Source organism: Leptonychotes weddellii, chromosome 2 (assembly GCF_054177405.1).
Source record: "Leptonychotes weddellii isolate Sample4059 chromosome 2, ASM5417740v2, whole genome shotgun sequence".
Taxonomy (NCBI): Eukaryota; Metazoa; Chordata; class Mammalia; order Carnivora; family Phocidae; genus Leptonychotes; species Leptonychotes weddellii.
In genome coordinates this window covers 153,656,011-153,682,627 of record NC_138370.1, presented here as the reverse complement: position 1 = coordinate 153,682,627, position 26,617 = coordinate 153,656,011, and the positions used below count along the sequence as shown (strand labels likewise).

Here is a 26,617-nt window from a genome sequence, read left to right as displayed (position 1 = left end):
CGCATCGGGCTCCCTGCTCGACAGGGAGCCTGCTTCTCCCTCTGACCCTCCCCCCTCTCATGTGCTCTCTCTCTCCCTCTCATTCTCTCTGTCTCAAATAAATAAATAAAATCTTTTTAAAAAATTAAAAAAAATAAAAAATAAACTATAGGTTTTGAGGGTATAAACAAAGTCTGAGAAACAGAATATTTAACCTACATATTAGAAAGATCCCTGCACAGAGATATTCTTGGTACTTAGGATCCATTCCTTACCCTAGGGAAGATTACATGTTTGACTAAAACCAAATCAATCAATAAAGAAAAGTAGACTAGGGGCACCTGGGTGGCTCAGTCAGTTAAGCATCTGCCTTCAGCTCAGGTCTTGAGATCAGCCCCACCTTGGGCTCCCTGTTCAGTGGGGAGTCTGCTTCTCCCTCTCCCTCTGCCTGCTCCCCCTGCTTGTACTCTCTCTCTCTGTCAAATAAATAATAAAATATTTTTTTAAAAAGTAGACTAAATGTTTTCTTGATATAATCTGAATCTATGCCTTTATTCTTGCTAAGGTAATTTTATGGCATTTGGGACAACTGTTAACTTTTTAGTTTCCCTGGGCTTGTTATTTTTACTGTGTCTGAGTCATTTTAAAATAATTCTGAATAAATTTGTTTTATTCTATACACTATGGAAGTCAGTATTTTAAGCAGCGTATCAGGTTACAATCCAAGAATATTTATATAGTTTTTAAAAGACCTAATCAGGTGTCTTAGTCCAGGGCAGATAGGCAAAATTTTAAATATCAGAATCTGTATTTGTATCTAGGGATTTGCTTAATGGTATAAGAGATGTCAAAGACTATTTTCCATTCATGAAACTATTCTTATAGGATTTATTAGAAAGATGATTCCAGGTTCCACTTTACAAACAAGATAAAAAAATTTTAGCAACACTAGTGATAGTCTTCTGAGTGGTGTCTTAGGTCCTGAGTTTCATGTGATTTTGTGCTCCAGAACTTCACCCCCATGAAAATTGTTTGTCATAGTATTTATGGGCAGAGAGCAGGGACTCCCCTAAGCATCAAAAGATGAAACAGCTGTTTTTTTGTGCTTCGTTGCTAATTAATGTTTGTCATTTTGATAGAATTTATTCAAAGTCTTATTTTCAGTGCAGCATGTCAATTCCTAGTCAGATATGCAAAAGGAAAAATATAGTCTTTATATATTTCTGATTCTGGGGGCTCTTGACTTCCTTTAAAAGAACCTGACAATTGCAAATTTCTTTAAAGCAGTTTTCAGTAGATTATTAAAGATTTAAAATGACTGATAAAAGTTTATTACAAAAATAAGGCGATTGACAATGAAATTTGTTTCTGTGGCATGATATATTTTAAAAAATTAACTGAATTTATAATACTATTATTTAATATCAGGCAAATCATCATTAGGACTCTAATAAATGAAAACATCATGGACAGCAAGGACTTTGTTAGAGCTCCAGGAACTTTATACAATTTCTGAAATACTTATATTAATAATATTTTACCCAAATCTAACCCATGAATGGTTACATATCTCTTCTGATAGAACAACACTTCCTATGCATCTCATGACATATCGAATAAACTTATTTTAATACTTTTCTTTTTACAAAGTGAAAGAACAAATCTTTTGTGGTTTTCTAAGGATCCCCTAGGCATCTCAAAGACAGGATTATGTGCAAATCTTTTTTCTATTAGGTATAGAATCTTTGCCTTCCAGGCAGATAACTAAAAATGCAAAGAAAAGTCTTTTACAAACTCTTATTAAGAGGAGGCTAGTAGTCCAAAATACTTTTGTTATTTTAACAAAGAGAAAACCAAATTCTAGTTTTTTTATGAGTATAATATTCCATCCTAAGTCTCATTTAGAAATATTAGAAATAAACCCAGCAAACCTTAGCTAGTGTTGACCATGGCAAATAAAATCCTTTCTCCAAACCTTCCACAACTTTCTAAATCCATTTAGGTATTTTTACACAGTTTATCTTTCTCATTCTGGAATAAAATAGTTATTTTACTTCAGGAAAAATTACGCTTTTTTTTCATGATGAAAACATATCCTGCATACGGTGTATATTTAATATAGCAAGTCTAAGGTTTTAAATTACTAAGAAAAAGATTCTTGAAAACTATCTGCAAACTAATACACTACAAAATATAATTACTATTAAAATAAATTTTTTTAGGATAAGTTCAATTTCATTATTTTCTGGGAATTTTAAGAATATTCAACTTATGTAAGTGTTTAGTTATTTTTAAACCAGTTATAGAGCTCTTTGAAGGGGTTATATAGTCTAATTTGGTAATACCACTTAGAGGTAGGAAAATACTACATATGCATATTTACATGCATGCATACACATACATACATATAAAAATAATGAGCCTATAGCTTCAACTCTAAAATTTTAACTATGTTTTAGGCATAAACACAAAAAATACAAAGTTTACTGGTTTATATAAAATACCTGACTCTTGTCCTTTCCCCATCTCTGCATTTTCACAAGGAGTGTTTTTCTGGAAGATGGGACAAGTTGATTTTGCTCCCTACCAATAATTGTGGAGGAAACCTTTAAGAGTTCATTTGTTATGATTTATAACCCCATGGAGAATGTGGACTAAATTTCAGGCCAAAGACTGAGAAGAAACCAGAAGGCCATCTTGGTGTCTCCAAAGTCCTTCTGAGGGGGTAAAATATCTAGCCTATTTCCTCTGATGGTTGCTCTTGGGATCCTTGAGCCTGTTGAGAGCCACTAATAGAGGAAGAGGACTTAAATTCAAATGACTATAAGGAATGGAGGGGCTGGTGTGGGAAGAGAATGATCTGGCAAAGGTGGATAAAGGGATAGAGTAGGTAGAGGCATTGAAAGGGATCAGATATTAGGATTCAAGGGAGCTGCAGAAAGGATGGAAAATAGTACCACTATTGGAGGTATTAGACTGAATTAGTGCTATAATAGCAAAGCATAGTCACCGGCAGAAGAGGGGGGATAAGTGTGAGTTACCTATAGGATTAACAGTTAAGTCAAAGGGGAAAAAGAAAAACAAAAGAAAACTTTAAAGAAGTTGGGCTAGAATTCCACTTGATTAATTTCCTCACACAATCTCTGGGATGGAGAGCTGAGGGAAATTCCTTAGGGAATCTCTGGGACCGAAGGAAAAGAGGGAATGCCCTGCATGATCTCCAGATGTGGGGAACCTAGGAAAAACAAAAGAGGCCTCAGAGAAGAAGCTAAAAGAATAGTCTCTACCTGAAAGAAATCAAAGTAACTCCTTACTACTTCAACAGGAAAGATGTTCGGAACCCTGGTTTGAGAATTGAATTCACTGAAGGATCCTTGAATTGCTTATCAGCAAGGGAGTTCAAAGGACTCACAAGACACCATAATCTGTTTGAGGATGTGGGAATCCATAGGTGTGGCCCAATCTTGATCCAAGTCATAACACCAGAAACTATCAAATAAAAAACAAATTCTGGATCTAGATAAGGAGAGACTCTATTCAAAAGGCTTATTGCAAAATAGGTGAAAGGCACTTTTGCAATAGGGGGAGAGAGTGTTGCAATAGGGAGAATATTCTGACCAAGAGCTCTGTTGGCAATGCAAAGATTAGACAGAAAGGGGCTTCTGTTTTATAAAGAAGGACATTGGAGACTAGAAAACTAGTGTTAGGGAAGTGGTGTGAGCAAGGATGGCATGACTGGATGGTAGGTCAGTGAATGTTTACCTGGAAAGCCAGCCTGCTCTTGAGAGGGTCAATTACAGAAGGATTGTTACACTGGGTCAGGCTAAGGATGGGTCAGAGTTTAGGAGCATGGGAGATGGTAGAGAATCTTGACCAAAGTCAGTTGATAAGCATTCAGTTCTGACTAATTAGTGGTACCAAAGCAGTTCAGCTATTCATTTATGAGATGATAAATAGGAATTTGTAGATCTATGTCTGGCTTTGTCATAGATAAGCAAAGGGGACATGCATTAATTTTAGCTGAATCATATGGAGAAGAGTGCTCTTTTATAGCAAGCCATGTCCAGGAACAAAATGTGGGAGAGTTTCCTTAACTGTCATGTTTTCCATGATTACAGGGCTCAGTAAAGTTCAGCATTGTCACCTGAAATCCTATTGCCACAGTTGCCATTGCTCCCGAGTCATCTACATTATTTTTCTTCTCTCTGTCAAGGTGGAAACCTTAAAAGTCCATTAGAACAAGAAAGATAAACGGACACTAAGCTCTTAAAGGAAACCCCACTTTTACTAAGAGTCAGGCACATCTTAAGGAAATTCTCTGTCTTGAAATCTTGTCTCCAGTCTGATTTGCGAAAGTTAAATTCAAAAAAAAGATCATTTTCTCATTTATATGCCTTGACTTGTGCCATAGGGATCATCGACTTAAAGACATATTGGGGAAAATGGAGGTTGGGAGTGTGTATCTAAAAGATAGAATGAATAGTATGGACACAGAATAGAGAGCATAAACAAATGATTGCTGCATTCACATTTGCTATAGAGGTACCATAAACCCTGAAGATGAAGTCAGGTCACATTGCAGAATATCAGTTAAAAATCAAGAGGTGCCTGACTGGCTCAGTCCACTAAGCATCTGTCTTCGGCTCAGGTTGTGATCCCGGGGTCCTGGGTTCGAGCCCCATATCAGGCTTCTTACTCCATGGGGAGCCTGCTTCTCCCTCTCCCTCTGTCTGCTGCTCCCACTTCTTGTGCTTTCTCTCTGTCAAATAAATAAAGTCTTTAAAAAAAATCAAGAGAAAAGGTAAGATGAGAAGGTAGGGTGGAGTCAGGTCCAATTTTGTTATAGAGCATGAGCAGAAATAAAATGAATACAATTTAATATAATAGTGCATTATTAAATGCATAGTATTCGCAAGAAAACATATAGGCCATGTAAGGCCAAGAATAAAGTCTAGATGTTTAAACTGGGGATGAAACCATATGTAGAAATAGAGTTTAAGGATGCAGGCAAATGGGGGGGGCTTGAATTTGGATACAAATAAGTAGATAAGAATCAAGTCAGTGACGTAAGCATCATGAATAAAGGTTGAAAATTTGGAACAGACGACACACCTACCCAATGCAGTTAAAGCACAACCATAGCCAAGCCAGTGTTTGGTGTTTTCTCTTTTACTTTTCATAATCATTATTCTTCTGTCCAGAGGGAGCCATCCTTTTTAGTTAACCTTGATTATAGAGATAGACAGCACAATGTAGGGGAATAGTTATAGAGTTATCAAACTTCCATTTTTGCATATTATTTAAATCTTTGCCTTTTTTAGACTTAATTCCTTATATCCTCAAGTAATTGAAAGTTACATGATGACTTAACAAACAATATCCTAAGCAAGATTTTTTCAATGTAGTATGTCAACCAAAAAGATAATGGTTTGATTTGTTTGACTCTTCTTAATGAGAATGTTACTGTATTATTTTCCCATGAGAAAAAGGTCTGTCACCTGGACAATTTTAAAGTTCCATACTCCATAGTAATACTATAAAGTAAACTTTAAACAGTAAAGAGTAACAGTCTAGTAAACTGTAAATAGCTTAAGGATAATCCATGATCACATTCCCAAATATGCCATGTGCTATTGTTCTCCCTCTCTTTTCCTTCTCTTTTCTCTCTCTCCATCCCTCCACCCTCACTCTGTATTTAGAAAATAAATTTAACGTAAATTTACTAGCAAGCATCTTTTGTCTGTCATGTGTTGTTAACTACACTGAATAAACACAAGATGTGAGGAAGGACCAGGTCTGCTGTCTGGTATGTAGCATTGTTTACCTTTTACTTGATTTTCTCAAAACATCTACTTCCTCACAACCAAAACAATCCACTGGTGAGAAAACGATTTATTTTGTTATTTTATTATTTTTGTTTTATTTTGTTTTATTTTATTATTTAATTTTATTTTATTTTTTAGAATAATACTACTGGACCAGCATTTGTAATGTTTTAAAAAAATGTGACTTGATACATTTCCCTTAAGAGGATTTGATGGCCAGAACAAGAGTTAGGAAGAAAGCAGCAACAGCCTAATGCATCCTGATCTATTCCTTGCCTGGAGAAAAACACCCTGGTTCCTATTCCCACATTTTCTGGCAGCTTACATAAGTAGTCACAGTACTGCTTGTCTACCACCTACTGGAGAAGAGGAGAAATCAAAGGAAGGGACTGGGTGATATGATCTCAAAGCACACCCAGGAGACTGTGGAGCGGCTGTTCTCATATCCACAAGGCTGTACTCTACTGGGGACTTGGGGCCTTAAGCAGAAGGTTATTGAAACCCCAAAGCATAAATGAAACTGTTGGAAAGGGAAAAATCCAATAAGCCAAAAAGCTGAGTTAACCTGCCTGGTGGGGTATAGAGTGTGGCTGATCTTGGCAGAAGCAGTGAATTCTGGGCTTTATGTCAGTATTATAAATTTTACTTCCCTTTTAATATCTCTATCAAAACCTTGCCCCAGATAAATTGTAAATCAATTGACCAAGGTAATTTACTTATCCTGAGTCGGATGTTTGTGTATGGTGATTTTGCCTCCAGAAAAGGAAGCAGCCTGCTTGTGGTTTCCTAACCATTTGGCAGGCAGGAGAAAAGTATCAGGTCGCCAGCCAATAATGCAGTTGCAACACTAAATGTGGGGCAGCAATTGAGAGAAGGCAGGGAAAAAGGATGAGGAGCTCTACCCTCCCGGTGGGAAAGAAATGTTGCTGGATTGGCAGGACTTTCTCTGAGGATTAATAGAATTTTTCTGATGACAAGCTGGTCACAATAATTATTCCCACCTCTTTGTAGCTTTTCAATTGCCATTACCCTCCTGTGGCAGCTTATGGAGAAAAGTTGGCATAAAAATTAAGGGTACTGATTATTATAACTAGATAAATATAGGGATAACAATTTTATTCAATTAAAGGCCTTGGCAAAGTGGCCTAAAACAAATCACAAAGAGAATAAACATTTAAAACCATCTTATACAAATATCTGAATTTGCATTCAGAAAAATGGAACATGCTCATTTTGGCCAAATCAGAACTCTCCAGAGGCAAAGTAAGAGCCAGTGTCCATGACAGTAATTACAAGAGGTGATAACAATTCTAAATGGCAAGCAAAAAGATCTGAAATTTTGTGTTCTAATTTGCATCTTCTTATAAAGTTTGATGTCATTTTAGTTAGAATAGTCAGTTTCATTAGAAGGCAAAGACTTGAACCATTTTTTTCACTGTCATATCCTTAACATCTGACATTATTCCGAGATTCAAAGAGGCTCATAAATCCTTTTTGAGTGAATAGATGAATTATATGATAGTAGAGTAAGTGAATGGGCAGATAAATATAAGCAGTAAATAATAGAGCTGCTAAAAATTCCCTTGAAAGGGGCACCTGGGTGGCTCAGTCAGTCAGACTTCTGCCTTCAGCTCAGGTCATAAGCTCAGCGTCCTGGGTTTGGCTCCCTGATCAGTGGGGAGTCTACTTCTCTCTCTCCCTCTGACCCTCTCCCCAGCTCATGCTCTCTCTAAATAAGTAAGTAAATAAATAAATAAATAAATAAATAAATAAATAAATAAATATTTTTTTAATTCCCTTGAAAATCCTAGAATATGAATAGGGGATACCATCAAATTAACCCTAGAAATTACATTACTAGGTGTCATTTTTCTAATGATTCAGTTTTAATTTAAAAAAATGAAATATAGACACAACACAAAACACATGCCTATATAGCTCTTTTACTTTAGATGCAGAAAATACTATGTGAAAGTAATAAATCATTTTTTCACATCTGTACACCTGACTCTTCTTCCCTGGGCAAGAAGATACACCATTTTACTCACTCTTCCTCCCAAATGACCATGATCTCTAAATATTCATCAGGCTGCCTCCCTGGCCTGGCATCCCTTCTACCATTCTTCTTTTCTCTTCATGATCATTCCTACTTATGCTAGAGGGCACACCAAAAGTACTTTCTCTAACCAATTTTTGCCAGTCTCAAAAGAGAATTGATTATTCCCTTCCCTTACGGCTTTGTCATATAGTAAAATCCTCTATTTAAAATTTATTATTAATATTTATTCCTATGTCTCCTTTCAGCTTGTGATTTCCTAAGAGTAATGGTTATAACACGTTCATGTTCTATAATATGTTCATTATAGTTCCTGGCACATAGTAGGTTCTCAGTATTTGAATAGATGAATGAAATGTTAGAGTATTGAAAGAATTAAGAGTTGGTCGACATATATACTTTATGTTAATATTTACTTACTCCAAAATCTAAAAGCCACTCTGTTTTTGTAACATTAAATAAAATTAAAATTTGAATGCATTATTTAAATCCTAAAGAAATACAAGAATAATTTGCTAAAATCCGAATGAAACAAATCTAAAGATGACATCTCTTCATATTTTTTCTTACTTGCACAACTTGTTCATGAATATATGTAATATATATATTTAACTAAAATCTACATATGAAAGACTTTATAGAAACTGAAATAATGCTTTCACATTATTAACTGTGAATATTTGTGTGTAATGTGACCGATTAACTCGAATCCTGACTAGAATTTATTTCACTACATAGCATTATCCTCTTCCTATTCATTTCATCCTCTCTTGTATTTTCTGGACCCATTTCATTCAGTGCCAGTGCATCTGATTGGACTGTAAAACATGAAATGTGTAGCTTCAAAACACAGCTGGAGCCAATGCCATTCTTTAGCCAGCTGGCATCAGCCATTGCTGTAGAAAGCAGCTGACTTCTGTTTTGATAGAGTAAGCATTCCAACGTGTGCTGCTTGTAATTCACTCACCATCCAACAAACAAATTAGTCTAGAAAAGAAATATATCAACCATTGAGAGGCATGAGATTGATTGATAAGTGGGCTCTCACTCCCCCTTGCTCACAGTATATAGCATACTTCTAACACTTTTAGCAAAGAAGTTTCCACTACTCAAAGTATTTTCATCCCTGAGGCAAGATATCAGTGTGAAAAAAAACATTTGAAATTTTTTAGGACTCAAGGAAGAAGAGGGTTGAGAAAAACTCAATCTACTTCACTTATGCGTCCATGAATCTGTCTGTGTCTAGCTAGCTTCTGTCCGTCTATCTATGCATCTATCTATCTAACCCTACACCCAGCCCTCTATTCATCCATTCATCTACTTCTTCCCTTATCCAGCTAAGCCTTTCTCTCCCTCTCTCATCTATCTCATATCTATCTATCTATCTATCTATCTATCTATCTATCTATCTATCTATCTATCTACCTATCTATCATCTATCATTTCTGTCAATCTGTATAATTTCTAATCATAGCTATATCTGTTCATTTATCCACCCAAATCTCCTCCATCTCTCCATGTATCAGTCTGTTTATATTATATCTCCATCTATCCAACTATCCACCAACCTAGCCATCCATTTATACATCTATCATCTATCATCTATCTACCTATCTATCACCCCCCCCATAATATCAGGGATAGGCTTTCATTCAACCTTTGCGTAAATTTCTCCAGGAACAAAAAACTCACCATTCTACCTGGTAGCCTATTCACTAACTGTCCACATTTAGTTACTTAGAAAGTTAACTGCATTTTTATGATCTCCATTCATTAGTCATGGCATTTCTATCCAGAGCAGTACAAAATGAATCTACTACCCCCTTCCATCTGAAAAAAAAATCTCTAGATTTACAAAGGGAGTTAATTGTTCTATCCAACTCTTTGTTCACTACCAAAAATAAATCCCCCTTTTCACAGGATGCAGTTTTCTACTGTTGTACTCATTTACCACATATGCTCAAAGTTCATCATTGTAACTTTTATTTAATTACCCTGCCAGATTTAGAAATGAAGAGATCTTAGAACCGTGAATTATGTTGGATTCATTCCCTAAATATTGAGACTAATCTATGATTGACAAGCATGAAAATGTCCCTTTTCATATTATATTATTTGTTTATTGCTGCTTAATACATTATTACCATCTTAGCAGCTTAAAATAGCACACATTCATTATCTCAATGTTTCTGTGAGTCAGGAATCTAAGCTTAGCTTAGCTGGGCTCTCTACTCCAGATATCACAAGGCTGCAATGTGTGTCATTGAACTGTGTTCTCATCTGGAGGCTCAACTGGGAAGAATACATTTCCAAGCTTACTCAGGTTGTTGGCAGAATTCAGTGTCATGTGTTTGCAGAACTTCCCTGGCTTCTTGCTGGCTGATAGCTAGAGGCTTCCCTCGGGTCCTGGAGGCTTCCATCAGCAACTGGATATGTGAACTTCCTAACATGGATTCTTCAAAGCCAGCAAGGAAGAAATCTCTAGAGTAAGTCTGCTGGCAAGATGAAGTCTTATATATAACATAATCATGGGAGTATCATCCCATCACCTGTGCCATATTCTATTGGTTGGAAACAAGTCACAGAGACCACCCATATTTAAAGAAAGGAGATTAAAATAAACAAGTGATTCACTAGGAGGCAGAGATCACAGGGGACTCTTTGAGTCTTTTACCAAACATGTAATGAATCAAAATAACATCACATGAAATAGCATGTGAGTACATGATAGTGGTTTATTTTTAATGTTTCATAAAACTTAGAAAACAGAAGTGTCATGAAGCTTCTTCATTTTCTTGAGAATTGGGGCTGAGTCCTGGTAGATATGGTGGATTGAACTAACTACCTCAATTCTTCAAATTTCTCTGTATTCAGTCCATACAACATTGCAGTACCTGTGAGCAGTGCTTACTTTGCTAACTACTTGAATCTAAGTTCAAAAGTGTTACCTGTTACGGTAGTTTCATAGGGCTGTCATAACAAATTGCCACAAACTTAGTAGCTTAACACAACAGAAATTTATTCTCTCCAGTTCTGGATGGCAGAAGTCCCAAGTTAAGGTTGTCAGCAGAGTTACGCTGCATCCAGAGCCTCTAGGGAAGAACACTTCCTTGCCTCTTCCAGTTGGTAGTGGCTTCAAGCTTTCCAATCTCTGCCTCTATCTTCCTATGGTTCTCTCCTCTATGTCCGTGTCTGCCCCTCTTCTCTCTAAGTACTCTTGTCTCTAGATTTAGGGCCCACCAGCCACAGTAATCCAGGATGATCTCATCTTGAGTTCCTTTAACAGTTATATCTTCAAGACCCTTTTACCAAATAAGCTCACTCTCACAGATTCTGAAATGTGGATGTATCTTTTTAGCAACCACTATTCAACCTACTACATCTACTTTGGCCAATGACAGGCTCAGCAGATGTGATGTGGAGACCTAGCACTTGTGAGATGGGGTTTCCTCTCTCTCTCTGTCTCTTTTTTTAAATATGGACTGCTTCAAGAATTTGCATGTCATCTTTGCACAGGGCCTGTGTTAAACTCTGTATTGTTCCAATTTTAGCATATGTGCTGCTGAAATGAGCACTCGGGCTTCCTCTCTTGCACTTCCTCTTGTGCACATCTCCATGAAAAGTATGTACTTGAGCTAGGGACCTGGTCACAGGAGCTGGCAAACATATCGATGTTCCAAGATGTGGCATCCCAGCCAAATCCAGACTATAACCAAACCCTTAGCTTATTTATAGATGCAAGACAGAGTCCAACTCAAATAAACAGAACAGCCCAAACAGGCCCTATCAAATCATCTAAACTCCACAAGTTTATGTGAGAAATAAATATTTACTATTGTATGCCACTGTAGTTCTGTGTTTGCTCATTAGGCAACAACTAATTAGCTATGTATATATGTATGTATGCATTTTTAATCCCTTTTATTCTTGAGGACTCATTCTATGTTCTATGTTCCTATAATCTTCCCTTACTTCAGAAATAAAAGTTGTCACTTCTGATTCTTGTATAGTCTCTGAACAAAACTTGCTCCTAGAAAAGTATCTGCAGCAATTAATGCATGCTAATATGAAAATATAAGTCATTTAAACTTGTCTCAGGGTTATTTATCATTAATAAGGTAAAAAGTATGAGATGGGTACCATTACCATGCGAGTTTCAACCCACAAGAACACTGAGACACAGATGGTTGAGTTAAGTTGCCCAGAGTCACACAGTTAGTAAGCAGTGCAGCTTTGTATAATCCAACCTAAGTTCTGGAGACTCTGTTCTTACCATATACTATCTCATACATATGATGACAGAATAAGAAACTGCTCTTTTACTCAAGAGTGCCAAGCATTAGTGACAGAAGGCAGATGGAGGAAGGCCATTTTAAGAAGGGATTCCTGACGTACAGAATTTGAAAATACTTTTATCAGACCTTTGGGAAATATGGGGGCCTATATTTCTGTTACGGTTCTTACCTCTATCCAGTCCAACCCTATTAGTACTACTGCAAGAATGTACCTTTTATTATTAGCCACATGCCCCATGAGAGCCCACTGAATATTTGTGGAATTCAAAACCCTTTTTAAAAATTTATAATCTATTTTATGTTCCCTAAGCACTCAGTCATATATTAGTTTTGATTTTCCCCTCACAGGGTTGTTGGTATTGTGTAAATAGTGCCTAATCTAGCCTTATAGAGTTTGTATGTAGTATGTCACTAACATTTATTGATTTTCCATTTGCTTAGGTTCACAATGCATATTAATATGAATTTAACACTAATGCACAATCCACATTCTTTGCAATACATGTAGAATAGAATTTTAATAAAGAGATTAAAATTTTAATATTCAAATATGCATTATATATGCCAGGGAAGTATAAGGCAATTTTAATGTGTTAGGACAAAATTATTATGTAATGTAAAGATAAAAGGAGAGACCTTGGACATAGATCTAATTGTTTTTCAACACTGGTTCCACTGTTTACTTGGTGTTGGACCTTAAGCTTGCTACAATCTTTTCTGTATAATACATGTAATAACTCACATTAATGGTGATGAATATAAATTATTTTAATCACCTGAAAAAAATACAAAGTAATAAAACTTCTTTCATTTCTTTTACCTCTTTCTCCTCCAAAAAACTGCCATATTTACTGTTGATCTCTTGGTGGTTTTGAAACAATGTTTCTTCTATTGCCTTCCTTATTATAAAATGGAAATAAAGTTAATAGCTGCTAATATTAATATTATCTTTATGATCCTAGCTGTGGAGACAAAGACACAATGATTCACTTTCTAAGCTGATTCTCAACTCTTACTTCCAAAGGCTTTTTCTAGACTAGGTTAGTCTTTAGTTTCATAGCTGTTGTAACACTCCTTGTGTTACATTTTATTTTTGGGTTTGTTTATAAAATTGAAAGGTTTCTTTTTTATATTTTAAAAATTCTGGGGATAGGAAGTATTTATTATATAATGAGGATTTTGTTAGGAAATAAAATTGTTTTCAATTTTTTTTTTTTAATTAGCAGTTCTTAAAGCTTTTTTCCCTAAGGGCTTCCTTCACATATTTAAAAAATAAATACTTTATATATTAAAAAAAAACACCTACTCCACATACTTTAAAAAGTTGAGAAACATGAAAAGTTTTTGTTTATGTGGGTTAAATCTGTCACTATTTACTATATTAGAATTCAAATTAATTATCAAAATATTTATTGATTAATTCAAAATAAAAAATAAATGTATTATGTGTTTATGTGTTACACATTTTTATTCTTATTTTTTTAAGATTTTATTTAGGGAGAGAGTGTGTGTGCACAAGAGAGGGAAGGGGCAGACGGAGAGGGAGAGAGAATCTCAAGCAGACTTCCTACTGAGCACAGAGCCTGATTGGTCAGGGGGAGAGGGTTTCAATCTCATAACCCTAAGATCATGATCTGAGCTGAAATCAAGAGTCAGATGCTCAACCAACTGAGCCACCCAAGTGTCCCCACATTTTTATTTTATTTTTTAAGATTATATTTATTTATTTGTTTATTTATTTATTTGAGAGAGAGAGCATGAGCGGAGGGGAGAGGCAGAGGGAGAGGGAGAGATAGAATCTTAAGCAGGCTCCACACTGAGCAGGGCTCCATCTCACAGCCCTGAGATCATGACCTGAGCTGAAGTCAAAAGTCGGATGCTTAACCGACTGAGCCACCTAGGTGCACTCCCACATTTTTATTTTAAAAACCTAATCTCAAAAATTAAAAAATGAATTTAAAAAGATTATATCATTTTACATTTTTGCAAATAGCTTTAATGTCTTACTTAATTGAAGACAACTGGATTCTCATATATGTTTCTGAATATTGAAGACAACTGGATTCTCATATATGTTTCTGAGTTCATTCCGTTGCAGTATTTTGTTTTGGTTGAAATACTTTTTTTTTTTTACTTTTTTTTATTTCTATTATTAATTTTTTATTATGTTATGTTAATCACCATACATTACATCATTAGTTTTTGATGTAGTGTTCCATGATTCATTGTTTGCGTGTAACAGTGCTCCATGCAGAACGTGCCCTCTTTAATACCTACCACCAGGCTAACCCATCCCCCCACCCCCCTCCCCTCTAGAACCCTCAGTTTGTTTTTCAGAGTTCATAGTCTCTCATGGTTCGAGAAATACTTTTTAAAATAATCCAGACCTGTGCCTTAAACTTGTGAGTAAGAAATCAGACTTGCATAAAACAAGTCATTTCCATCATTTCATATTCAGTTTCTCTTCTGGCAGCATTTTGCCTTGACTGGTTCTTTACTTCAAGGGGTAATGAATTTTTGTTTACATAGGTCCACTTGTTTCTGGCCCCTTTTTATTAACTCACTTTCCTTTGCCCCCAACCTGTATAGTAGCAATCTAATTTCCCCCTGGTAATCAAGACTGGATGGACTGAATGTTTGGGGCCCATTTAAATAGATGAAGAAACTAGAGCTCTCTCCCTGCCATGTGAGCACACCGCAAGAAGGTGGCTGTCTGTAAAAAGGAAGGGAACCCTCAGCAAAAACCCAGTCCTACTGGCACTCTCATCTCAGAATTCCCAGCCTCCAGAACTATAAAAAATAAATGTCTGTTATTTAAGCCACCCAGTCTCTGCTATTTTGTTATAGTAGCCCAAGCTGACTAAGACAAAAATCAATCACTCTAGCCAGAAAAGTAACTCCCGTATTTACATTTTTGATCCATGTGTACCCAGTGGACAATTGCAGCAATCAGTTAATAAAATTATAGATGTATTACCTAGTGGAAGCTTTTCTCCCTTAGAAAGTAGAACCTTCCAAACTCACTAAGTTATGGTGGAGGAAGACAAACAAAACAAAAACATAAAGATAAGCAGGTTATTACGTATAATTGCAGCCATTCCTACCTTCATTTCTTAGTACCCATTCCCTTCAATTCTGTCTCAGGAAAAAATGCCATGTATCGGTTGCTAGCTTAAGATATATACCTTATTCTGTTGGTTAACATGCCAACCTCTCAAAGTGTCTCCCAGCTAGTGTCATGACTGAGTTTTCAATAGGCCACTTCACTCTTCTATCAGGTTGGCTGCTACTATGTATGAGGTACATAGTAAGATCAATTACATGGGTATGGATCCATTTCCTCAATAAAATGGTGAATTGAGATAGTGTTGTACGGAGTTAACATGGTAGTGAATGAAACAACTGATTAGTCTACAAAAGATGATACTAGCAGGATTAAGTCATGGAAAGAAAAAAACACCAAAATTAGTTATGTTCAAGAGGATGAGTACCTGCCTCTTCAGTGAATAAAGGGGTACAATGTAATCATTTCTTGCCAAGTGGTTAGCAGTTCTATCTGGGAGTGGTGCAAAATCAGGAACTCACTATTGTTTTCTGCTCTTTGCAAGTTTGGTACTCAGCTAGGGTGGATAGTCGGTCCAGTTTTGGTTAGGTTGAAATATGTCATGATGAAATCGTATCCTCTAACCCTATTGTTATGGCCTCTTTGTATGTGGGTTCATTGAGAAAGCACCAGAGTAGATGGATAAAAAAGATTGGTCTACAGAGGACTCTTCATCTTGTCTGGCTGATTATTTAGAGTAGAAGACCTCTTCTGTTGCCTATTCCAAGAAGTCCATCTGCATCCTTTTGTTCCAGACCTCATTGTTGCTAATCTCAGTTTATTCTAAATAAGCCACTGAGTGGCTACACAAATCTGTTAACTCTTACTCATAAGGTAGAACAAATCCATTGCTCAAGCCATCTTTTCTCCCAACGTGAGAAACAAAATATCCTGTGTTTAAGTTTTATCTTCTGAGGAAATTTTCTTCACTATTGTCATTCAGTATACCATGTAGAAGCATCTGTGGTGCCATGCTTTGCCTTTTCCTGTTAAAAAAAAAAAAAAGCTATTACGTGTTGATTGAAAAGGAGATTGCAAAATATCAGAACTAATTACTGTAGTATTCTGAAGTGCCTACTTATGAATCTTCATCATGTCTTTTTTTTTACCTGCTTGAGCCTGGTGTCATCTACACTGTTTCATTTCATTAATAAAATGCTGTAGCGTAAGCACAATGTAATGATTTGATGTGTCATTATACCACCTAGTCTGTGACAGGCAGTGCAAATATCAATGTACTTGGTGTCCTAGATTAAGCATTGAATTTCTACCACAGGAGTTATATAGGTCCTGATATGCTTCTAGGTAAAGATAGTTATTGGCAGAAAAGGACATGGCTTTGCTCCAACATTCTACACATAGGTACTCTGATTTTCCCAGTGGGGCTTCAGAGAACATCCTTATCTGCCACAGATTCTTCAAGTAACATTTTGTCTGCTATAAACACAGGGCACAACATCTTGAATCCCAGACTGGACCTGCTGCAGAGCCTTTCCTTCCTCATCTTTATTCAAAACTAGCATCCTCATGGTTTACCCGATAAAGCAAGTTAGAGAGCTCATCTAAATATGTTGTATATTACATACAAAATCCAAAGATACCCTTCAAGCCTCTTTATTTGTGATAGCTGGAGCAAAGTGGAACAATTTGTCTTTTACTTTGGAAGGGATGACCTGAGACACCACTGGACTCCTAGAGAATTTAACAATAACATTTTCACCTAAAATTTTATGGATTAGTTTCCCATTCTCCAGAATGTGTGTGTCTTATTAAGATATCTAGGGTACTTGCTTCTCCTGTCCACAAGCGTATTAAGGTAGCTGAGGTCTCTGCAGATTACACTATGACAAAGAGCAAGAAATTTGACATAACTTTGAATAAAATGTAAAACCATCCCTGCTCGCTGAAGGAGAACTGTTTCCAATGTTTCTTACAAAATGGCCTGGAAAACAAAACCAACGAATAAAGAACATTTCCCAGATAAGTTGCTTTATGCCAGCTACCAGGGGATGTGCTATTTTTTTCCATAAAGGTGTAGCATCTTGACCTTCAGTGGTAGGGAGTTCTATCTTATCAAGTTTATGATAATACACAGTTATTTTCCAAGATCAATCAAACATTCACCAGCCGAAGGGAAAAGATTACCAACCAACTCTGACCTTTCACATTCTTAAAATGTGAAATAGCAATATAATCTTCATTTTCCTATTAAATGTAGTATTGATTTTATTATCACTTACTGTTTGATGGTGATAGGGTATAAAGTGAGGAATGTTCTGATAGCTTCTATTTGTTTTTGTTTTGTTTTTTAATCTTAACAAGGGTCAGGGAACAATTGTAGGGATCTTGCTAGTTGTTCAGTGTGTGTCTTTTAACTACTTTTTAACTTCAGGAACCCAGTCTTTAACCACAAGCTGGGCCACTGGACCATCTACCATATGACATCTGTCAGTTCCACTCTAAATGGTGGGTCACAGCATCTATTTATCTATTCATGTCTAGTATCTAATAATCTTTTTTTTTAACGATTTTATTTATTTATTTGAGAGAGAACACATGAGAGGGGGGAGGGTCAGAGGGAGAAGCAGACTCCCTGCTGAGCAGGGAGCCTGATGCAGGACTCGATCCAGGGACTCCAGGATCATGACCTGAACTGAAGGCAGTCGCCCAACCAACTGAGCCACCCAGGCGCCCCTAGTACCTAATAATCTTAAGAGATCTCTGTATTTCCTGTTTTCCAGTGGCTAACCACTTTATAAATGGCCACAAATTCTTCTGGAAAAAGTTTTGAAGGAAGTGTGTGTGTGTGTGTGTGTGTGTGTGTGTGTGTGTAATTCCTAAAAGGGATTCCTCTCCCTTCCTCAATATATATGCTCCAGGTCTGTAAAGTGGTAAAGTGGTTTACGTCTTAATATCGTATGAGAAGCTTTGAATCCTTCCTGTGGAGCCTGAAGTTGGGTTTCTGCCCACCAGACATAAGTTTCCTATATATAAATATAAAATAGCACATTAATAAGTTGCCTATCTCTTTCATTCCCAGGGACATCGTGATCAATCATGTTTCCTTGTAGAGCCTAGTTGGTTGAAAAAATCTGTTTGAAACTCATCAGCGAGGCTTAATGGGTAATTACAACCACCTTATTTCTATTCATTAAGCACTGACAGATGGCTTCTACCATTCAGAGATGCCATTTTTCCTGTTGAAATCAGAGAGCCCAATTCCATGATAACATTGCCAATTTTCACCTCCAACTTACAGAGGACACTCACACAGATCTTTTCAGGAATGCTGGTTTTCCCCACAAAAACATATTACTTAATCTTTGAGACATTCAGATTAGTTCCAACATGCCCATCTCACTAAGCCTGAAGCCTCTTTCCTATATAGCATGCCAAGAAGTCTGGCATCTTAGCTTTGTTGACTGTATGTCATTGTTTACTCCAGGCTTCCATATGCTAAGGAATCAAACTCTTAGGTACACTCTCAAGTGCTTGGGCCAACATATTAAAAGTTAATACTGGATTAAAACCATTGTTTTGATAAATTGGTCCTGTTAGATTTAGTACCTTTAGAGGTGGTAAAATCTTGTTGTTTTATTTGATACATAGCCTATCTCCTTTTGTACATACTGCATTTCTTAGTCCAGAGCTTGGGTCCAGATGGATAGTGGGGGAGTATATTTGGGACAATAAGGATTCCTTTGCAAGCAACTGCCCCAGGTCAAGTCATTAATGGATTTTTAGAATGGATTTTTATAAAAGGGAATGCTAGTTTCCTCAGAGAGTAGAAAAAGAACTTTTTCTGCTGGAAATGGATTTCAAAAATATTTTAGGGAAAGAGTCCCAATTTTGTTTGTATCTACCAAAATGCCCCCAAACCAAGTCTTCAAATCCCACTATTCCCAACCAGTGTCCTATTTCAAGTCTAAGAGATGTGGAAGTTGCATGTTTAACTGGCCCTGTAACTCTTAACCTAACAGAGTTCAATTTACAGCCAAGTCTTCAGCATGTTTTTCTTGCAGTTATGAGACATGAAATTGTTTTAAGATTCTCATGGAAGCTTTCTGCTTTCCCACCTTTTCTGCAATTGAGAATTAGAGGCCCTTAAATAATAATAACAATAACAACAATAATAATAATTTTATTGATATTAATATTTTATATTGATTTATTGTATTATAATATATTAATATTGTGTGTTAGATTATATATGATATTAATATCAATAAATTAATATATGAATTATATTAATTTATAAAATTAATATTTTGTATTAATTGGTATTATTATTTATTATGCCAAGTTCGCCAGCACAGAGACAGGCCTTCTACCCTACAGTTTTGTAATCAATAGAATTTTCATATTGATCATATTTGATTGAATCAACACTTGATCACACAAACATTTGCTCTCCATTGGTACTCCAACCCAGTGTACTCACCTGGAATCAGTTTCAAAGGCTTGCAGTCTTTGTAATTCCATAGGGCCCTGTACTTACTAGGACCCAACAACTGTTTTAATGCTCTGTTATTATTGTCTTGAAATTGTTCATGAATTTTAAGCAAAGGAGCTAGCATTTTCATTTAGCATCGAAGGCTGCAAATCATGTAGGCAATTAGCCACCAGTAATGATAATTTGGTTAGGTCTGGTGTCAGTGAGTAACAGATTATCACTGCTCCAATTTCCCCAGCAAGGATATCACCCATGTGTTCAACTAACATATGATCAATCTGTACCTAGAATTCCATTTGAGTTTGTGTTTCTGGTGGTACATTTGTATCAGTTACTCTATCTCTTACAATCTTGCCCACTCACATGGTTCCATTGAAAGGATTTCAATGAAGAGATCATAAATGTGTGAGCAAACTTTAGGAAAGTGACAAGGGGGACTGAGTCTTCTTAAACCTGGCAATAGTGAGAGGGGTCTTCCACCAATGAAGTATAGTCATGGAAGTACACAGCCACTATTAGAACCACAGCTAAAACAAGCCTGGATTGGAGAAGAAAAAAATCTGACCTCTTTCTCTTTAAAGAAACCCAACCAGAAGAAACCCAACTAGAAGCCTGCCTGCAGAGGAATCCAGGTGATGCTATTAATAGTTGTCTGACAATCAGGGCAGAACATTGAGAATGGATCATGTGGGTAAGGGCAACAGAAAAAAAAAAAAAAACAACACAAAATAAAACTCTAATCCTTTCTGAGATCCCTGTCAGCCCTAAAAATTTGTAACCCTATAGCATAGAAAAGCTACTTTCCAATGCAAGATCTACAAGAAGTATAGGGGCGCCTGGGTGGCTCAGTCATTTAGCGTCTGCCTTCGGCTCAGGTCATGATCTTAGGGTTCTGGGATCGAGCCCAGCATTGGGCTCCCTGCTTCTCCCTCTCCCGCTCCCCCTGCCTGTGTTCCCTCTCTCGCTGTGTCTCTGGCTGTCAAATAAATAAATAAATAAAATCTTAAAAAAAAAAGAAGTATAATGAAGAGAAATAAAATAGTAGTAATTACTATCAAAACAGTAGTTTTAATCCAGAATTTGAGATTCAATATGTTGGTCCAAGCACTGGATGGGTTTTTTTTGAGGGTTTGAGTCTTTAGCATATTGAAGCCTGGAATAAACATTTACCTATAATGAGTGAAACTAAGATTCTATGAGTAAAAGGAGCACTTGAGAGGGGAACAAAGTGTCTAATTTTCTGAAGAGTTGAACATATATCTAAACTCATAATACTTGAAAAGTTTATGCATTAACGAAATAACCCAACCCCAAATGCCCTGAAACACAGACTACAATTCTCTCCAATGTAAAGTAGCATTTACTGTTAATAAATTGAGTAATGAAATTTATACTGGGAAATATTACAAATAAATATAGGCAGTTCTCTACCATTTAGATTCATTAAAACTGGAAGAATATAAAGTGGATGAAAAAAGGAATTGGAAATTAATTAGTGTGAAATAAAACCAACCTCATTTTGAGATCACTTTAAAAATGAATTCTATGAGAGGAATCCAGGGAACATGTACATTTATAGATCTTCACTGTGGTCTGATTTTAAAAAGTCCCCTAGAATTTACTGGGCTCTTTTCTCCCTAGCGCTCAAGTAGGTAGCAAATGAAGAGCTTATGAAAGATCATTAAGTCTGTCAGGCAATGAGAGCATCACAAAGCCTAAGAAATACTTTCAGTGAATGCATGAACCTAATGCCTGCCTGTCTATTCCATACACTCACAAAAGAAATATGGCAGCAAGCACTGATGACAAAAAAAAAAAAAAAAATGACTGCTCCCAATTCTTTTAGAAAGGAAAAGGAACTTATAAGTGAGTGACTATTGTAGAAACATGGAGGGCAGCAATAAACAAGAACTGACATATCAGAAATAAAAGAGATCATGGTTCTAAGAATAAGATTTGTTTTGTGCACAATGCTCCGGATTTGATATTGTTGGAACAGTAATATGCGGTCCTTGCTGTTGTAAGCTCATTTGTCCATTATTTCTTCAATAATTCATTTAATAACTTATAACTTAGGGTCTGCTCCTTGCTAAACATGACCATAGGTATAGGAATAAAACAATGAAAAATTAACCAGAGTCTCTGCCCTCAGATAACTTAGGTTAAGTAAAAGGAAGATTATAGTTTTATTTGGCAAATATAATAAATCAAAATCAATTTCTAAGTGATGTTGAGTTATATTAACTACAGTAAGGAATAGGTCAAGTTCAGTGATCACCTGAAGAAGTTGATTTAGATATTTTTTCCTGCCACAAGAATCAAGGCAGTAACCCTGGTTTATTTCTTTTTAAAAAATTGATTCAGTTCCCTCTTGAGCTTATTTATACCACTCTGCTTTTATTGTTGATTTTGGCAGTTTGTTACTTATTTCAACCACTCTTTTGTGTAATGAAATTCTTTTGAATCCCATATAAGCTAGGCTTGTACTTAATTTCAATGCATAAACTGTGTTTTTAAATGAGTTACTCTTTAAAGCAGCAGGTTTTTTTCCCCTTCTTCAGATTTTTTTTTTGTATTTCTGCAAGATCTCACATATTGACCTCCTTTTTTTTCTAAGACTTTGCAGCCTTTTAAAGAGTGAAGCTTAAGCACACAATTAAGAGCAATGAAGCACAAAATTGCTCATGCAAGGAATATCATCATTTCGTTGTGCATTTGAAAATAAGAGATTTATGGTGACCAACCATGAGCGAACCAGTAGGATGAGGTCATACAACCAAGTGCAACCTATCATTACATTTTAACAAATTCAGCAGAAGGTTTGGTATTCACTAACAGCCACTTGCTGATATCCTTATCCTTTTATCCTTATTATACATGTTCTTATTTGTTCTCTACAATGTGGGTTTTTGACCTTTTTTCCATCCTTACTCTGTGTCACAAAACTTTTTCAAGGGAGATTAATGATATTTGGGAACAGATTTTCAGTTTTTCCAAGATCCAGTTAAAGACCAATGGCTGTGGAGGAAAGAAGTAGGCAAGGAGCCAGTAAATCCATTTCAATTCCTAGTCTTCTGCAATCTGTTTAAGGTTCTGCCAGATTCAATACTGAACTGGGAGTAATTATAACTTCCCCGTCTATCAAAAATAATTGGTAGAATTTAATCCATTGGAATAAATATCAAATGGCAAGCATAAAGTCTTATGCACACTGTAAATCAGTAAATGGTTATCACTTTAAGAAGATGATGCGTGTTATTAGTCAGTTTGAATTGATTAGTATAATATTCCTTTTCCCTCCCTTCGCATTGTTTCCACACCATCATCGATCTTTCCTCTACCCTTACAGCCCAACACATCTTGCAAGGTCTATTTCAAATTCCATTTCTTCCATAAAGAGGAATTCTTTATTCTTCCATAAAGAGGAATTCTTTATGGAAGAAATTCTTGGAATTCCAATCAACTTTGACCTTTTCAAATGCCAACTACCAATAAAATTTATTACATACAAATTAGTTCATTTTCTAAAACAATTTAGCACTTAAAGTATATTTTATTGAATACTTCAGAATACAGTTTTGGGAATATAGATGTTTTTACTGAAAAAGAGTGACACTGAAGGGTACCACTATCTAAGGTCTTGAGATAAAAGCTTCTTCCTGGACAGAATGGAAGAACATTGGACGGTCCTGGGCAATGCCAGTTACTTCAGATAAATTATTAACAGCTTTTATTTTGCTCACAGAAGGGTCTTGACTTGGATGGCAAAATATATGTTTATTTATCAATGTATCAATTTCACACACTGGTTACAAAATCAATGGACAACATCCACCATTAGTCAATTCGGGTTTTCTGGGAAGTGGAGCTGGACCCCACAGTTATTGTACACAGACTAGTTAGTCAAGGAGCAGCAACATCTGGGTTGGTAAAAGTAGCTCAATGCATACTGTCAGATTTGTATGTACAAGAAAGGTGGAAGATGTAATTTTTTCTGCCTTCAAATATTCCTACAGAAAAGAAATGTGAAACAGCCCCTCGTTAGGGTAAGAGAAGGGAGGGCTGAATAGTTGGAGTAATTTTTGTAAGTATACTTGGTAGGACTGTATCTAAATCTCTCTTTCTTTGCACACAATCTCTTGCATCCTTCTGTGCTCCTCACCTCACAGCTAGGAGAGTTTCAGGAAATAAAGCTATATAATCCATTCAGGTGCATTTTAGGCAGTAACGCGAGGTCTCTTATTAATTATGTTTACAACCTTTGTGAGTTAGCAACTTTTGTTGTCTATCTTGAGAAATTCAATGTCCCTGAATGTTTATTTTTATTTTTTTAATGACTTTTAAGTGAGTTATTGCACATATGGGGTGGTTATTTAATATTTCTCCTGCTTCTTTTGGGTTCCAATAATTTTGATATCATAGGGTCTCTGATTTTGAAGAAAATTCCTTGGGATATGACTAGGCTCCTAATATGTGCACCTTATTCAGGTCCGATGACTGAATCTGCTATAGACAGTGGTCAGAGAACAAGAAACTTCAATAGAATTGGCAAGTGGTTTGATGGTGTAAGCAGGTGGTATTTACTTTGAGGAGCCTTGCCTGATCTCTGTGAGCTTTGCTTAGGTATCTTTCTCTATCAGTTAAGATGTCTTGTGCTGTAAGAAAAAGAAAATACTATTATAATTAGTTTTTTTTTTAAGATTTTATTTATTTATTTATTTGACAGAGAGAGACCTAGTGAGAGAGGGAACACAAGCAGGGGGAGTGGGAGAGGGAGAAGCAGGCTTCCTGCGGAGCAGGGAGCCCGATGTGGGGCTTGATCCCAGGACCCTGGGATCATGACCCGAGCCAAAGGCAGACACTAAATGACTGAGCCACCAGGCACCCCTATTCTAATTAGTTTTAAAAGAAAAGTTGATAAAAGGAATCTTGTGGGAGGCAGAGTCAGCTCATCAAGAACCAGGATCTTTCCTCGCTCTGATCCACCATCCTCAGGATTTTGACTTTCAAATTCAGGCTGATGCCCTAATGACTGCAAATGCCTCTGCGTTGCTGTGGTTCCTTATCATGCCCTCACATAACCCACTTGGCAGAGGGATAAAGACGGTCTCCCTTCCCCCATATGTTTTTTAATCAGGAATTTTTTTTCTAGGTTCCCAAAATCAAACTTTATCTCAGTAGTCCCAGTTATATTATCTGACCATGTGTGAGCCAGACACTTGCAAAAGGGACAAGGGTGGTTATTATGGGCTTTGCTTAATCAATATTCCTCCCAGGAGCTGGGGAGGGGACTTCCTTCGCTCAGCACATGGCTCATCTATTCCTGAACAGAAGCCAGCCTCTAAAAGCCAGGAATAAGGAGTCTGTGGCTATTGGGCAGGATATCTATGGAATCTTCAACCTTCCAGCGTGCTTCTATAGTATTTGCCGTGATATATACTTATCACACGCTTGCTTGTCTGTTTCCCATATGTGACTGTACATTTCACAAAAGTAGGGATCTATCCACTGAATCTCATACATAGTAAGTGATCCTGTTAAAAGCAAGTTAATACTGGATGCTACCTTGTAGTATAAATGACCAATATGTCTTTAGGGTACATAAAGCTTGAACGTCTGCTGCTCTGTAGGCGGCAGGAAATCTGCAAGTTCTTTTATAAATATGCCGCCTAAATCACAAGAGGATAAGGCAAAACCTAATCTTTCTCCACTTTTGCTTTTCTTAACTTCTTATTAAATTTCACCATAGTATTTCTGCATTGCATGTGTCACCTTCAGCAACGTATGTAGAGAGTTTAAAAAAGAGAGAAGTATATGCAGGTGTAGATAATGAAGAATAGTGTTCTATTTTGTCATTCTATTGTTTCTAAACTGGAAATAGACTATGTTTCATTTGCTTTATACATTTAGTAGAAGAAATTATATCTACTTATAGCTTACAAAAGAAAGTCTAGTATAGGAACAAAGTATTAATTAATTTTCAATTCATGTGATGTTTTAAAAATATCTCTGAAAGATAGTTTAAGTTTTTTTTTCTGTTTTGAAACAAATGAAGTCATCTTGGATGCTAACTTCCAAATTAACTTTTAAAAATAAATTTTAGACTTTATAAAAGGAATGCACTAAAATTAAGTGAAAATCAGTTGAATATATATAGGTCATATACATCTAGGAAATTAAAGATATATTCCAGATAAAATTATGTTTTAGTTTCCTTTGAGAAAGAAAACTGGAACTTTTATTCATACGACTATATAAAATAGCATATAATTAAAAAATAAAATGCATTTAAGCACCCAAAGAAATTGATTAAAATATTCTATTTAGACATATAGATACAGATATGGATATTGCCTTTAGGGAGATATATTCTTCACTGTAGAGCAGGGTTCCTCAATAATAGCACTATCGACTGACATTTTGGGCTGGATAATCATTTGTTGTGGAGAGTTCTCTTATTCACTGTATAATGTTTAGCTGCATCCCTGGCCTCTACCCACAAGATACTGGCAGCATCTTCCCAGTTGTGACAATCAAAAATATCTCCAAACATTGCCAAATAGCCCAAAGAGGGAAAATTTACCCCCAGTTGAGAAATGCTACTTTTTTTTTTTTTGGAGGGGGGGCAAGACAGAGGGAGAAAGAGAATCTTAAGGAGACTCCACACCCAGTGTGGAGCCCGACACAGGGCTAGATCTCACAATCCTGACCTGAGCTGAACTCAAGAGTCAGATGCTTAACCTGCTGAAACCACCCGGTAGCCCCAGAGAAATGCAACTTTAGAATAGCGCAATGATAAAACTTTACATCTTAAAATATAACAGGAAAAGAAAGAAAGGTTTGATGAGGCTGGTGGTTTAAAATTGGGTGACTGGTACTGGAGCCGTGTTCTACGGGAGTTGAAGA

General features: G+C 36.3%; 1 non-coding gene across 1 annotated transcript; it reads right to left on the bottom strand.

The window, feature by feature from the left end:
- Positions 1-11,331: 11,331 nt before the first annotated feature.
- Positions 11,332-11,435, bottom strand: LOC115939622 (U6 spliceosomal RNA). Its single transcript, XR_004074402.1, has one exon. It is a non-coding gene; the product is annotated as a U6 spliceosomal RNA (small nuclear RNA).
- Between the last annotated feature and the right edge of the window lie 15,182 nt (positions 11,436-26,617).